Source organism: Vanessa atalanta, chromosome 6 (assembly GCF_905147765.1).
Source record: "Vanessa atalanta chromosome 6, ilVanAtal1.2, whole genome shotgun sequence".
NCBI classification, from domain to species: Eukaryota; Metazoa; Arthropoda; class Insecta; order Lepidoptera; family Nymphalidae; genus Vanessa; species Vanessa atalanta.
The window spans coordinates 9,060,305-9,076,013 of record NC_061876.1 but is presented as its reverse complement, the minus strand read 5'-3'; positions in this window follow the sequence as shown (position 1 = coordinate 9,076,013).

Here is a 15,709-nt window from a genome sequence, read left to right as displayed (position 1 = left end):
CGCATACAACTCGATAGGTCGAACAGAAACAAACGAGTTATTATACTCTGCTTGAATATATACATCGCATTGCTTCGAATTTGCGTGGTGTAATCAACATAATAACGAAAAAAAAAATTAGATATAAAGGAACCTTTGCGTTATCTGAGAGCTTCTCAAATAAGTAATATACGTCATTGTGTGAGCAATTACGGATATATATACTTCGCCACCTTATATCAGCCTTGCATAAAGCCCTACGATTTAGTAAAATATTTAATATAAGAAGAAGTGAAAAATTACATCGGGTCATTTGATTTAATAAGGCTGTCGATCCTGAGGTCCTGTTATTAGCTTCTTCTGACAATTTTTTTTCAGTAGCAGCTCTTATTATAGAAGTTAGTGTTGTTTCGCTCCCATGCGCCAGAAAGCACGTAACGATGTTAGTCCCTGCCTTTGTATACTTTCAGGTAGAGTCGAATTTCCCTCCTCATCGGGTTATGAGAGTGAGTTAGATAACGCACCTGTGTTTACGAACTCAATTGTATATTGCAATATGTCCTGCGCAGATGTTAGTCTTTTATAAGAACGGCAGTGGCTGTCAACTTTATAATTTTTATTATATATAGAAATTAGTAGTTTGTATCCTATTTAATGTAAATTTTTTGCAAGACGTTTCTTGGTATATTTAAAGTTATACAAATGACGTTATTTTTTGCATTTTTTGCAAATATAAAGTCACTAAGAGCTATATTTAAATGCACTCATTTATTTGCATTACCCTCTGTACTGGAAAGAAAACGACGCAGACTCTCCTTAAAAGAGCATTGAGAAATTATTTTATTAGCTTAGTTGCATGCCAAAAAAATTAATACCAAACTTGTTGCGTGGTCAGATGTGTACGTTATACCTGATTTATATACGAAATATTCTATAAACATGTTATATATATCATTAAAGAAAAAATAATATTTACTCATCTATTTAGGAAGCTTTTAAGATATCTTACGAGAAATATATGAGAAAATCCATTAAAAAAGTTACAGTCTATCACGTCAAAGTCAAAAATATTTTTCTTTTTTTTTAGAATTAAACTTATTTATTGTTTTTAAAGTATTTACAATACAATTTGAATATTACTTAAAATCGTTTCGAAAATAAGCCAATATTTCTCGTAAAAAAACAAAGGATAAAAATGCTTATTGTGGGTTATCCCTAAGATAGAGACATACCATCGCGGACTTTTTGAAATACCCTTTTAAGGTATACAATACTGTAGTACATTATTTTGATCTATCTTGTACGGTTCAGTTAGTGTTTGCAATGTAAGCGCAAAAAATGTGTTTATTTACAACATCACTTTAGTAAACTCTAAAATTATCAATGTTTTTCTGCTATATTGTGCATGTATTATACATATAAACCTTCTTCTTGAATCAATCTATCTATTATAAAAACTGCATCAAAATCCGTTGAACACAACAAACTACATCTAAGCATAGACAGGAACAGACAGACAGTGGTAGGCGACTTTGTTTTATACTATGTAATGATGAACATTATCATGTATATATGGACAATGTTATCAATTTTTGTCGTTTTTGTAATAAGTTAATGGTCATTAGCAGGCATATAAGATCATATATGTAAAAATAACATAACGGGTCCACCTCGGGACGTTCGGCAGCTGAGAATTCAGCAGACATTGATCTGCGAGAGCTAATTTTGGTGTCAATCATTGTATAGACACGAGGAGGAAAGATAAACTATAGTAATAACACCTAGTTTTCGACTTCGCAAAGTTAATACATCCTTCCGAATACCGTACCTCAGTAATCGTTTCTATAATAAGATTCATATTTATTTTAAAATTGGCCAATTACAAAGTTCACATAAAAAAATCACTGATAAATAAGACAAATTACTCAATACATTACATAACATATTATATTAATGAAAAAAAAGCGTAGACTTAGTATTTGTTACTTTCCAGGCAGACATATATATGTAAATTTAATTGCACTTTATTGATAATCTGTAATGAAAATGCTGGAAAAGCGTAACTACTGAGTTTCTAGTCGGTTCTTCTCGTTAGAATCTACTTTCCGAAACGGTGGTAACTATACATTTAATTCAACAATAACCAGACGACACAAAAGCGCTTTTTTGAAATTTAAATAAAGAATATTTCTTATTTGCGTTCGAGCATATTTGATCTGATTGAATCAAAACTTTGTACAGTTTTAGTTGGAACTTGCTTTCGTTTATGAAAACGACGTAGTGAGCATCTCGTACGTACACAGACATTGCAACTTATGGTCATTATTCAATATAAAAATAATAATGAATTATTATTGCGTGGATTTTGTTTTCTTAATATTCCATCACGAAGTTGAAGTTAATGAACGATTAATTATTAATGCAATCACGTTGCTCGTTTGCTTTGTAAAATTATTTGTCGATCTCGTGGTTTATAATGAGACGTGACAAAAGAGAATAGCTTATACACGATTTATTAGCTAATAGAGTTGAGGTTCTTAACAAACAAGATTAAGTCTGAATAATCAGGCTTCATAAATTTATGATGTGAACAATCCCTTAATGCTCGAAACTGATGTCAGAATTTTAAGTTCGTCTCGGGAAGATGGTAAGGAAGTTCGTTAATCCAGTCGAATGCTCGCAACGCCGACCAGACCCAGCCTCCGCTTGCATTGCTTTAAAATGCTGTAAAACTTGTTACTTTATTATGCAAATATAGTTTTTACAAAAGCGAAGTCTTAACAAGAGAAGCCGTAACGGTTTATAGATCGCCAATTCCACCGTTCCGTGTGACAATTTAAAGTTGTTCGTTTAAATTCACGGGCGAATACAGAATAAATTGGTCCCAGGATTAAACATTTAGTTGGTAAATATCTACACGATACCACTCTAACAACTTCAACACTTATTTTAGAATTCACAGACGGTATTACTGAGTTTCCTTGCTAATTTCTCTTAAGCAACAAAAGCGTTTATTCGATGCTAAGTATGTAGAAATCTCCTAACGAACCACAGGAGACCTTATTGTTACTTTTGCTTCAGTCGATACACGTTTTGCAATATAATTAAATTTACTTTGAAGGTACCCGAAAATAATATTAAGTCGACTTATAATAACTATTAGGAATAGTAATATCCCGTTAACATCTCATTATTGATCATACAATCAGTATGTTCTTTAATGGGATGTTAACGGATTGTTACTATTCCTCATCTCCTTAAGAGTCAGGAGAAAAGAAATAGGAATCAATATGTATATAATATATATGTATATATAGGTGAATAGAATATTCATTTCTATTGTTAAACGATAGTGTGATAAGTTATACAATAGAAAAGAAAAAAATAATTGCACACAAGTTTATTCTAAAGTCATGGTACAGTTTGAAAGGTGAGTGAGCCAGTGTAAGACTGTGAAAACATAGTAAAGTAACAGTGTTTTTTTTAATTAGTGACTTTAGATGCCAATCTTTATTCAGAGAATTTATGTTTAAAACAGGAGAATGCTTAATAAAATTCATACATACAAAAACCAAAAACATTGACTAATTTGTGATGATTTACTAACCGTAAAAATATTTTTATTTTAAAAATAAGGCGATATCAAAATGTACCGTTTATTTAACTCGAAATTGGAAAGACAAACTTTTAATCTAATGAAGGCTATATCTCGGCTGATATAAAGCCATTCATAATGTATATTGATACAAAATTATCAAGTAACTAATACTGAGTTTGCTCGTTCAAGTTTGAGCGCCGAACAAGTGGTAACGAGTGATATCCAAATAAATTACGCTATTTGGAGATAGTATCGCACGTACGGCTTGCGTTAAAGTTGCTGACTCAAACTCAAATCGGAAGTTTAACTCACGTAAGTTTATACATGTTTCCAGTACAATATGGCGGGATCTTTGACGTATCTGGTAGAGTATTTTAGTTTCCTATACGTCAATAAATCCAAAATACTGCCCAATATACTAACTAAACTTTCTATAGTTGTTTAAATGTAATGCTGCAGATCCTGAAGTCCTGGGATCAAACAAATAGCAGGTTGTATAATCAATGCAACAGCCCTTGAAATGAAAAATTAAATTAAAATGAAAATTGTTGATTTAAATATGAATCCGATAAACAATTGTGTAATAAGCCGCAAGATGAGACTTATCAAGAAATGAAAAGAATAAAACATTTAATTCTTTTATCATTTTAATTCGTTTATGTTTAAATTAGTTTTATAATTTATTTTATCTATAAGGCAAAATATCAAAGTAACGCCAGCGATCAAAAGTATTTATAGTTATAATTATCTGTTTATTTATTTCAGATGAATAATATTAAACTTAAATGATTAAACCTTGATATAATATGTTATGAAACGATACGTCCAATAAAGTTATGGAACTAGAGACAGCACACAATGGTCAGTTAAGTAAAGCTAAGTTTAAATGAAAATTTTCTTAAATTGCTCGCGAACGTACTTTTAACAGTTATCAAATCGGTAGGGCTAACGAATAGGTAACTCACTGATAAAGTGCTTTAGTAACTGGGTATTATACTAATATAATATATATAATAAACTCAACCGGCTAACTAGTTGAGTTTGTATTCGTATAGTATTTTTGTCTTTATTATTTCTATAGACGTGCTTTAAAAATGTCGTTATTACATTGGCAGCCTATTAATTTCTCATTGCTGGGCTAAGGCCTCCTATCCCTTTGAGGGGAAGGTTTGGAGCATATTCCATCAAGCTGCTCCAATGCGGGTTGATAAAATACACATGTGGCAGAATTTCGTTGAAATTTGATACATGCAGGTTTTCTCACGATGTTTTCCTTCATCGCTTAGCACGAGATGAATTATAAACACAAATTAAGCACAAGAAAATTCAGTGGTGCCTGCCTGGGTGTAAACCCGAAATCATCGGTTATGATGTACGCGTTCTTACAACTGGGCCATCTCGGCTCTTGTCTTTATTAATGGACCAAAATCATCATAATCATAGTATGTTCTTTTTGATTCTACTCGTATAAGAGGAAATCGTTTTATAAGGTTCATAAGCACTCACTCACAAACAATAATGCGAAGGATTGTTGTGTTCTGGTTTATAACTGCAGACACAAGGGACGTAACATCTTACTTCCCAAGTTTGGCGGCTCATTGATGTGTGAATGGTTAATATTTCTTACGGCACCGATGTCAATGACTATTGGTAACTACTTATCATGATGTGGCCTATAAGCAAGTCTTCCTACTTATTTTATAAACAAAAATATCACGAAAGCTAGACTTAACAGATGACGCTATGATATAATTTTATTACATTTTATAATTTGTACATTGTGAAAGTTATTTTGTGTTTCTAATGTATTTAATAAGTCTTATATTTGAGATGGAATTATAAAATTCATTTCATGACAAGTAATAAATAACTACGGGTTTATATAAAATTATTACTTCGATGGTAATTTCTGAGATAAAATTCTGAGATAAAATCTGAGAACAAAAATCGTTTTTTAAAAATAGAGTTTTATGCCAATATAAATTGAAATCAATCTAGTACTATAAAGAAATAAAATGACATCGAAACACAATTATTTTTATTATGTAATAAGAATATACATATGTATATACTGGATGGACATTGTTAAAAAAAAATATTCAAGAATCGAGTTCATGATTTAAAATAAACTTAGGTCAGAAGTTCAAAATGGCGACTTATATTGACAATGGCAACGCGCTTTAACATTCTCTGTACTGACGAACAAATAAGTCTTGAACAACGCGATATTTATTGACATAGATGTACAATATATTTTTCCTAAAATACATCAGCAAAGTTTTGCAGCTAGTGGTAGGAGAGTTTATTCTTTACGGTTTTAATTTATTATTATGGTTAATTTGATATATGACGTATGTACCAAACAAATTAAACCTAAAAACAATCTTAATTTTAAATTACACTGATTAAATGGATTCATATTTGGATTTATGTCTCAAGAAATAAGAAAGGCGTTTAGCAAGAAAATCTTGAGTAGGTATATATATTTATTTTATACCCTTCATTTATTAGTTTATTTATATATGCTATAAATGAATAATATTTAAAATGGTTTGAGTAATATATTATGAAACGTAGAAAATCTGATTTTTTTTTTTTTAAATGGCCTTAAATTTCTCTTATACATTGTTTTGATGTATGTAAGCGTGAGACACCAGTTTTTGTACAAAACACCGTCATGGCTAGGTCATTTTGTACAAAATATTTACAAGTTATATACGCAGACCTTACCCGTTTATCGCTAACTATATTAGTGAAAACCGTAGCTAAGTCTGTTTCGCTTAGAAGATATAAGACTTAGTTTTATATTATATATAAATCAGATTAAATACGATATATTTATATTTATTACATATATATTTTCATATTTTCGAGTAATATATTAAATTTTATATACTTATACGCTTCAATGAATGAAAAAAAATCAAGTAATTTTAGCATATAACATTAATAACAGAAAGAAACCTCTGGTTTAGTTTGGTTTTTGGTGGTTTTTAATAACACATTCACGACTTTAGGTCTGTTTTCGTCATTCGATAGCGATAAAAACAAGGAATGTTAATACGCCTTTTTAAACTATATTATTTAAACGATATATTTCATATTCATAATGATTATTTTAGATATTATGTGTCATTTACGAGTTGATCAGTCGAGTTATTCTTAAGTATAAATATGAAATATTGTTGTATACACGTACCAAAATGGCGTGTCGATTGTCGTAATTTGACTAGTGATTTACGAAGTAAATTCTTACAGAAATCCACTGAAGGATTTTTTCATTTTTTTTATTTTCTTATTCATCATTACCAAAATATCCTTTAAACTATAGAAACTTAATCTAACTAATTAAAAAATGGCAACTCTGACAATCTGAACAAAATAAATAATTCATCAGACATCAGTGTTCTTTCCTAGGATTCACACAATTTTAGTTCAAATTATTATTAATAGAAAGTATTTAAATTAAAAAAAAAAAAAACTTTAAATTTTAAACCTTCATGAAAAGTATAACAACTCCACCTCATTGCCTCCACTGATGACAGGAGGGCTGGTTAATTTTTTGCCCAACGTATCGAAATTGCGATTCAACGCGGAAATGTTGCTAGGATTCTTGCCACCATTCCACGCGGTCATTTATACAGTAGCTATTTTTAATTTTATGTGTATATAGTTAAGACCTTTAATGTGAATAACTTATAGAAAATATACAATTAAAAAAAAACGACGAAAATAAATAGTTTAGACGATATGATATACCTACTAAACTTAAACGCAAATCATAGTATTTATTTACTTATAATATGTGCCTTCGAACGAGCAGCATGTCATATCCGGATTGCGGTTAAGTATTAGAGGCAAGTTAACTAGTCAGTAACACTTTTAATTTTGCAAGATTGTCAAATAAGGTACATTTAAAAATATTTAATGCGAATGCAACATCTATTGTCCTCAACAATCAAAATTAACTTTTTTAAATTATTCACTTACAAGAATATAATGTTACAATATTCAATTTAATGTATAGTTACTGTTGAATCGGAAGTTCGATTATCACGACGAACGGGTAAAAAAAACATTATTACCACATTTTTTTTAAACTAATTTATGGTATTTAAATGTATTCAATATAGTAAATTTCTAAAAATGTTATCTATATGGATCAAGCGTGAAAAACCGGGTTCAAATGCTAGCATATTTGCACAATTATTGCATTAATAAAATAAAACGAATCATCAAAGTATTTAGGGACAATATATTAAAATTGTAATATTTTGTTAATAAATTGAAACAATAATTGCTTTTTCGATATAATCTTCGAAAGAGACCGTAATAAATCAAATGGACTAGAAGCGAGGCTTTCAAATAACATCTTCAATCAATTACAGTAATAATCTTTTAAGTCAACAGTTATTAGTAGTTGTTATATAATTTATGACAACAGTGAGCGTGTAGTTCATAATAAACAATTCTTAAATACTCCCTCTGTTTAAGGATTACGCGAAAATGAACTAAATATCCAATGCCAGCTCATTCGGTTATTATTGCAAAAGCATTTTGTTTTAACCGGATAATACAGGAGTCGACGATACAGGAAGGAGATTATCTTGGATTTAGCGAAACAATTTAGTCCGTCCAATAGATAAAAGCACAATCGATTTAACTCCCGCAAAATTATATTACCTACTTATATTAGAAAGTTCACATACATTTTGTGTACTCGCTCCCAAATCCTAACAGGTTTTAAAGGATTACACAGCGCACGTTAATATTATTTGAATCCGATTTGAAATACTAGGAGTAATTCTGTTATTCGAATAATGTTCCGTTTTAGATTTCTAATAATGATAAAATTTTGTTTTGGTATTAGGGAAAGCCTATTTTCACGTCCGATATATTTCGATTACGCTCGCGTTTGTCCATTATTTTGTTAAACAAATGGGCAACACTTATTGTTAATTTCGGAATATGTATTCAAAATATTATTAACGCATGAGGTAAATAAGGTTATTAATGTTTCATAGACGGCATTTGTTGCTGATAAATGTATATTATATTGCAATGTCTATTCGCTAATAATTCGAATTCGATTGTCTGATCTGAATACGGTTATGACTGTTTGAAACGATGATTAATAAATATTTGTTACATTGTATGAATTATCATTGCATCGGTAAGTAGTTTTTAATAATATCGAGATCTACTGTTATATAGTTTTTATTGATATTCGAGTAATATCTATTAAATCGCTCGATTCATAATGGTAATTGAAAATGTTATTTCTGGGTTCTATAGACCAGACGCAAGAGTAAAGCAGATTGAACTATTAAAATCATTTTGTATTACACGAAGAATATGAAATCATTTAATTACATAAGAATAATTTAAAATTAAATAAATATAATATAAACTACAAACACTTATCTATGAGTTAAATTATCAAAATTACCTTTTGAGATTACAATTTTGACGTTTTTTAATTTTGCAAGTAAAACATAGTTAAAGACATACATACATATGTAAATGATCGTACATTCGTATTTGATAATCGTAGGGACGTAAAATTATATCGTGTTTACCATTAAACCGACGCATTTTTTATAGTAAAAATATTGAATGAACGTAATTGAATATTACTTCTTAGGGCTATGATATAACAAGCGCCTGAGGTGTGCGCCCGAGGTGCTCTGATGGCAGAATGTAAGGCGCCGTTTGGAGCAAGTTATAGCAAGCGAATGAAGCCTCTTCGTGCGCTTGCTACTCTTACATTCACACTGTGACTTAAATATGGCATGCTTCTATTATAAATAATTATAATTAAAATTTCAAATATCATCAAAGTGAAAGGCATATGTCAAGAATAAAATGTTAAAAATAATAATTTAATGAACTATATATATAGACGTTTTGATACATGCTTAAAAAATTTCAACAAGCTGTCACAGTGGTTTCCAAAATTTTCGTTTGTTTTAGTTACAGGAAACATTTTGTTGGTTCTGAAGTTTTGAAAATATACGAACAATAAGTTCGCGCCTCGGACTCGCGCCTCGAACGTGCGCCTCGGGCGCTTGCTATAACATGACTTAGGTGCGTCAAAAAGAAAGTTAATAGAGGCGATATACAAAACATTTTTTTAAACCAAACAAATAATGTTTGCACACGTAATAATAACAACCACATAAACTAGCTTTAAACAAGCCACATTTATAAACCAGTAAATCAGTTTTATAAATTATTTATAAAGTTAATTGTAACTTAACATTATAACCACGCAAACGAACGAATTTGTCTCTATTAGCTAATGTCAGTTATGTCAAATTATGACTACATACGGATGCCGCGAGTGTTTTGTAAATTTAACTTAACTTATTTTAGTATCATTGTAGAATTTTATACTAAATAATATATGATACTTTTTTTTATTAACATACTAATTACCAAAAAGATAGATGCCATATGAAAACGACCAACCTTGAACTCTACGTGTAATGTATAACAGCTCCATATTAATATCGAAGTAAAAAGGTAATCTTTTAAATTTTTGTTTCTTAATATGTTATTTGTGTAAATTCGCCGAAATAATGAGAGAATTATTGCACGGACTCACGCACCGCTGTATATGGGTCATGGAATCGAGCCCTCGAAGTGACAGCATTTTGTACTCACATATGCGTAGGTAAACATATTGTCAACATCAGCCTACCTTAAGCCGGGACTACACCGTCGCATTATTGTACAGTAATTGCCAACTTATGTCGTCGAACCAATCGCTTTAATTATCCGCCTCGCCCAGTCGCGTGTGAAGATTATTTCGCTGCCAAATTCAGATCACATTCGTTTTAAATAGGCGGGCACACGCCGACAATGCGATGCGCGAAATCAGATTACTTTATTGAATGCGAACAGATCATGAATGAAATTGATAAAATCGTCTGCGGTGCGAATGCGAACGGTGCAATTTACGTTATCGCTCGGCATAAAGGTAAAGCTGGTCTTGCAATAACCTAGTTTTCGATTACAAAGCTGAAACTCTTTAGGTGTTGGAAATTAATTTCCTGTCGTGCAAATACTTGCGAAATAATAATATTTTTATGTACGTTCCCGTTGTGAACCTTTTCAGAAGTTAGATATTTAATCTAGATACCGCTGCTTGACAATGAATGATAATATTTTTCTATTTAATTTATATTTACTATCTCTGTTTTATATCAAAAATGATAAATAACAAAACTTATCAACGACTAAATTATAATTAATGACTTTTTAAGGAGTTATGTACAGTTTATTTATCTTATTTATTTCATCGTTGAGCAACTATTTATTTTTAACTAGATTTGGCTCGTGTCTCCACTTTGCTTCGTTGTGTAATAGTATAGTTATTATTAATACAATAAATGTGTCATTATCTGTAGACTTTCGAGATTGTGCTTCAGAATAGCACTGCTAGATTAAATGTTTGTTTTGGGTTATTTTTATATGTGTGGCTTAGAATTTGTAATTGACATTACAAATTCTAAGCCACACAAGATACATTGAAGTGTACGAGTAAAATTGTATTATAAAGTACAGGTGCACTCTCTTATTATGTTTTCTCTCTAAGTACACTTATAGCCTGTTTTTTTTATAATATATATAGGCCGACGAACAAATGGGCAACCTGATGGTGTATAGTCAGCACTGCAATAGTCATTGTCGCTTTGGTGTAGTGAGTGGTATCTTCATAAACGGGCTTGCACACAGCCTACAACCGAGCTATGGGTCAAAAGTCTCGATGGCACAGCAATCCGACATTAATGCAAAGACACAAATATCATTGTCCAACCTCCTGAATACCTCATTCCTACTAGACGAATACGTGTTAAGGCCTTATTGAATAATATTATTGGACCTTATTCCAACACGCACCATTAATTTAAGAATGCGGACTGGAGGATACAAATGTGAGACATATTCATTACATGAACGTTACCTTACAATGTCCTCGTCACCGAGTAAGAGGTTAATTATAAGCGCATGAAAGAGGTTTATCAATTTGAGGTTTTATTGAAAAAGTTTATATATGAATAGCACATCTAAGTAAAATTAGCTTGTATATACTTAGCAATTATAAATTTTCGATGCATTCGGCTTATATCTAGAGATTAATACTCGTAAGCGTTTTAATTGAAATGACAATTTATGCGGAAAGGAAATTCGTTCTACTGGACGTTGGATAATGCAATCAATCAATATCCAATGTTATGTACGGGACCATTCCGTTATGAACATACTCCGGATTACAATATTATATATGTATATCATGCACCTGAATATATTAGCCGTGTATGTGAATTATCACACCGATTAATATTATCCAATTACATGTAGCCATCAAACTGGAAATTTCATTAACAACGTCCGGGATAACTTTTTTTAGTGGAACTAATTTGCTTAAACGAAAAATTAATTCCGATGGCTCTTTTTCGTACCAAGTATTTCGGCATTGGACATAAAACGAGGAAGCTCTCCGCCTGGCAGTTAACAGACTATTATCAAATTTTATATCGGAATTTATTTCTTTTACTCAGTATCTGTGAGTACACTCCTGCACCGCAATGGTTTGGCGATAATTTTAAATGACCCGCGATCTCACGAAATATATTGACAAACATTTAATTCTAAATACTGATCCCTATAAAAGTGTGTTTAGCACAATTTCCTAATTTTTTTTTTACATTTCGAGAACATATTTAAAGTTAATTTAAACCTATTTATCTTTATTTTTATTTTCATTTAATGTCATTAAATATTACAAAAACGCGGCATCGTAACGAAACATCAGAATTAATGTTTATTGAAATCTATTCTACTATATAAATCTGTAGAGTCTGTACACTGTCTGTACACGCAGTTTTTGTCGAATTTCGTAAAAAAATTTTGTCTGTCTGTCTTTATGTCCGGCTATAACTCAAGAACGGTTTAACCGATTTTTATAAAAATTAGTATACAGTAAGAAAATGAGATTGCATACATGATAGACTATACATGTATATCTATATCTATACTACTATATAAATCTGTAGAGTCTGTCTGTACACTGAATTTTTTGAACGAGTGGCAGTTAAGTTTGTCGCGAAAATTCAATTTATTTTTTAATTTGGTGATCCTGTTATTAACTTTATTGTTTTCGCTAATAATAATTATTTTTTTACCTTATATGTTCAATAAATTTATTCAAACCAAAAGAAGACTACTATTGACTACTATTGACTATATGACTACTATTTATAATAATTATAATTATCATTATAAATAACTAATTTTGAATAAATTTTAAAACGCCCAGCGAAGCGGGCGGGTAACAGTATAAAAATAGAGTTTTGTTAATAAAATAAATATACTTTTTTAATATTATTATAATAATACAATACAACGAGGTATAAGTACCACGCACACATAAGGGAGTAGAGAGCAACGACAGAGAGGGATATGACGTCATATGAGAGCGTCAATCGTTTGCCGTTTGGGCGATACGAGTCCCCCATGGCCAATGGGAACAGTCTCTTTAAAACGGTCAATGAAATTTACTAATTTTGAGAATATTTTAGTTTTTCTTTGTATATATATACACGGTAGATATATTATAGTTTAAAGGGAAAACTAAATATACAAATCAATTATATATCCATATAATATCCAGCATCGTAACCCGGTAAGTGCTTGTACGTGTCTTATGCGTACAAGTTTACCCGCCACCCGGGGGAATTCTCAATTGTTAACTTGTTTCACAGGTATGAACATCGCTTTACCTGCTCTGGCACGTCCATAATATTAAACGTGTCGTTTTCATTTAAACTATATTGTAAAGCGTTCCCACTTAACAAGATAGTTTGATTTATAAAGTAATAAAACTTTGTTGGATAAGAGTTTATAATAATAATGCGTTTTATGTTTTTGATAAAATCAAATATTTATAGTTTTAATATAAGGCTTATTTAGAAATGATTTCAATACACATTTAGTTTATTCGAAATTTTACGTTATTTAATTGTATAATAATTATTAATCACCTAGATCTGACTATATGAAATATTGGCGTAATTTTTTATTAATTATTATTTTGATGTTATATATATAAATCAATATATACTGATTTTTATGAGAATGGTACAAACGTAAAAAAAGATAGACATTCATATTTGTTATATGAATCGAAATTAACCCAACAAGATTAATCAATATCTCTGTTTTTCTAACATGACATATAGACTATACCTATATCTATGAAAAATAATTATATCAATGGAATTTAAAATAATTTTCTTGGTCGCAATTAAATTAATAATAATTGATTAGATCAATTATTGTCTGTAAACATACATAATTAATGTTTTAAGTCGGAGCAAAAAAGCATTAAAATCGATTTTATTTCAATTTGACTTTAGGTTATACATATACGGTAGACGGACCGCGTGGAACATTAAAGTAAAGCAACAAAAGTGAATACAATATCAAAAGTAAATGGAAATTATCGGTAGTGTGAAATGACGCTTTTTTTTGTATTTCTTGTCACTTTATGAATGTCACTTCAATTATTATTAATTATTGACGTACATAAACAAATTGTTAATAACTATACACACTACCGGTACTAACACTACTTACGTAACATATTTACGACTATTAAGTTACTATTTTATATTTGAAAACAATATTTCTGTTCGTTACTTCTGCTCTAAACTAGGACACGTAACGACCTTTGTTTTTTTTTCTATTTGTACGTAATCAACTTTTTGATTAGTTTTTTTCGTCAATGTAATTGATGGTATATAATTATTTTAATAATGGTTATGTAACCGAAAATTATATATACCGTTAGATTATAATCTTTTTTTATGATATAGGTGGGCGGACGAGCAAATGAGCCACCTGCTGGTAAGTGGTCACCACGGCCCATAGACTATAGCACTTTAATAAATGTTAACCATTCTTTATGTCACCAATACGCCACCAACCTTCACAACTAAGATATGCTTATAAAACTCCAACCTAACCTAAACGAAACGTAACAATCAAAATGTTCTATCTACCCAACGTCTCAATAGTTTATAATCTCGCGAGTTATAATCTAACGATATTTACAATTTACGGGGATAGATACATTATACACGAGTTCGTTTTCATCTTATAATATAAATAATAATATTATTTTAATTTTAATAAACTTATAAATTCGCGCTGCAAATTATTTTTAATCACAACGAACTTGAGCTCCTTCTGTAGCTTTTGTATCCTATATCCTATGAGAGAATATTTTTTGCTTTTTTATATCATCTATTAAATAATTATAACCCTGCTATAAGGTAAAATACATGAAAAAATTAAAATATCATCTAGATTACGCAACGTTCTTTCTTTGAAATTTTAAAGAAATTTGTGTTGATAAAACTACTACTACTTATAAATATATCTATTAGGAAATGTACAAAAAATATTTTGGGCGTTAATATAATATGTTTTGGGCGATGATTTTAAATGATTCGCAAACTCACGAAAATCATTCGCATACATTAAGCTCTAAATACTGCTCAAAGTATATTATATATTTTTTTAAATATTACTTATTTATTTCAAAACATATTAAGAGTCTATTTCAAGTTTTTATTCTTTCTATTTTTATTCTTCAAAAATATATTCATGGTAGACATTTAAAAAAATGCGGCCAGGTGCGAGTCCGACTCGAACTTGAAGGGTTCCGTAGCAGAAAGTAAGAAGGTTTCTGTTTATGAAGTTGAATGAAAGGTAAATTGCGGTTTTCGACTTAAGACGTATTAAAAAACTACTTACTAGATCTAATTCAAACCAATTTTGGGTGGAAGTTTGCATAGTAATGTATATCATATATATTTTTTTGGTTTTATCATTCTCTTACTTTAGAAGTTACAGGGACACACACACACACACACATTTTACCACTTTGGAAATGTCTCTAGCGCAAACTATTCAGTTTAGAAAAAAATGATATTAGAAACCTCATTATCATCCATTACTTATCCATAGAAATACCACACGTATGGGTTCGATGAAAAAAAAAAATTTGAATTTCAGTTCTAACTATGGGGAATCCCAAATTTTATTGTCTTTTTTCTATTT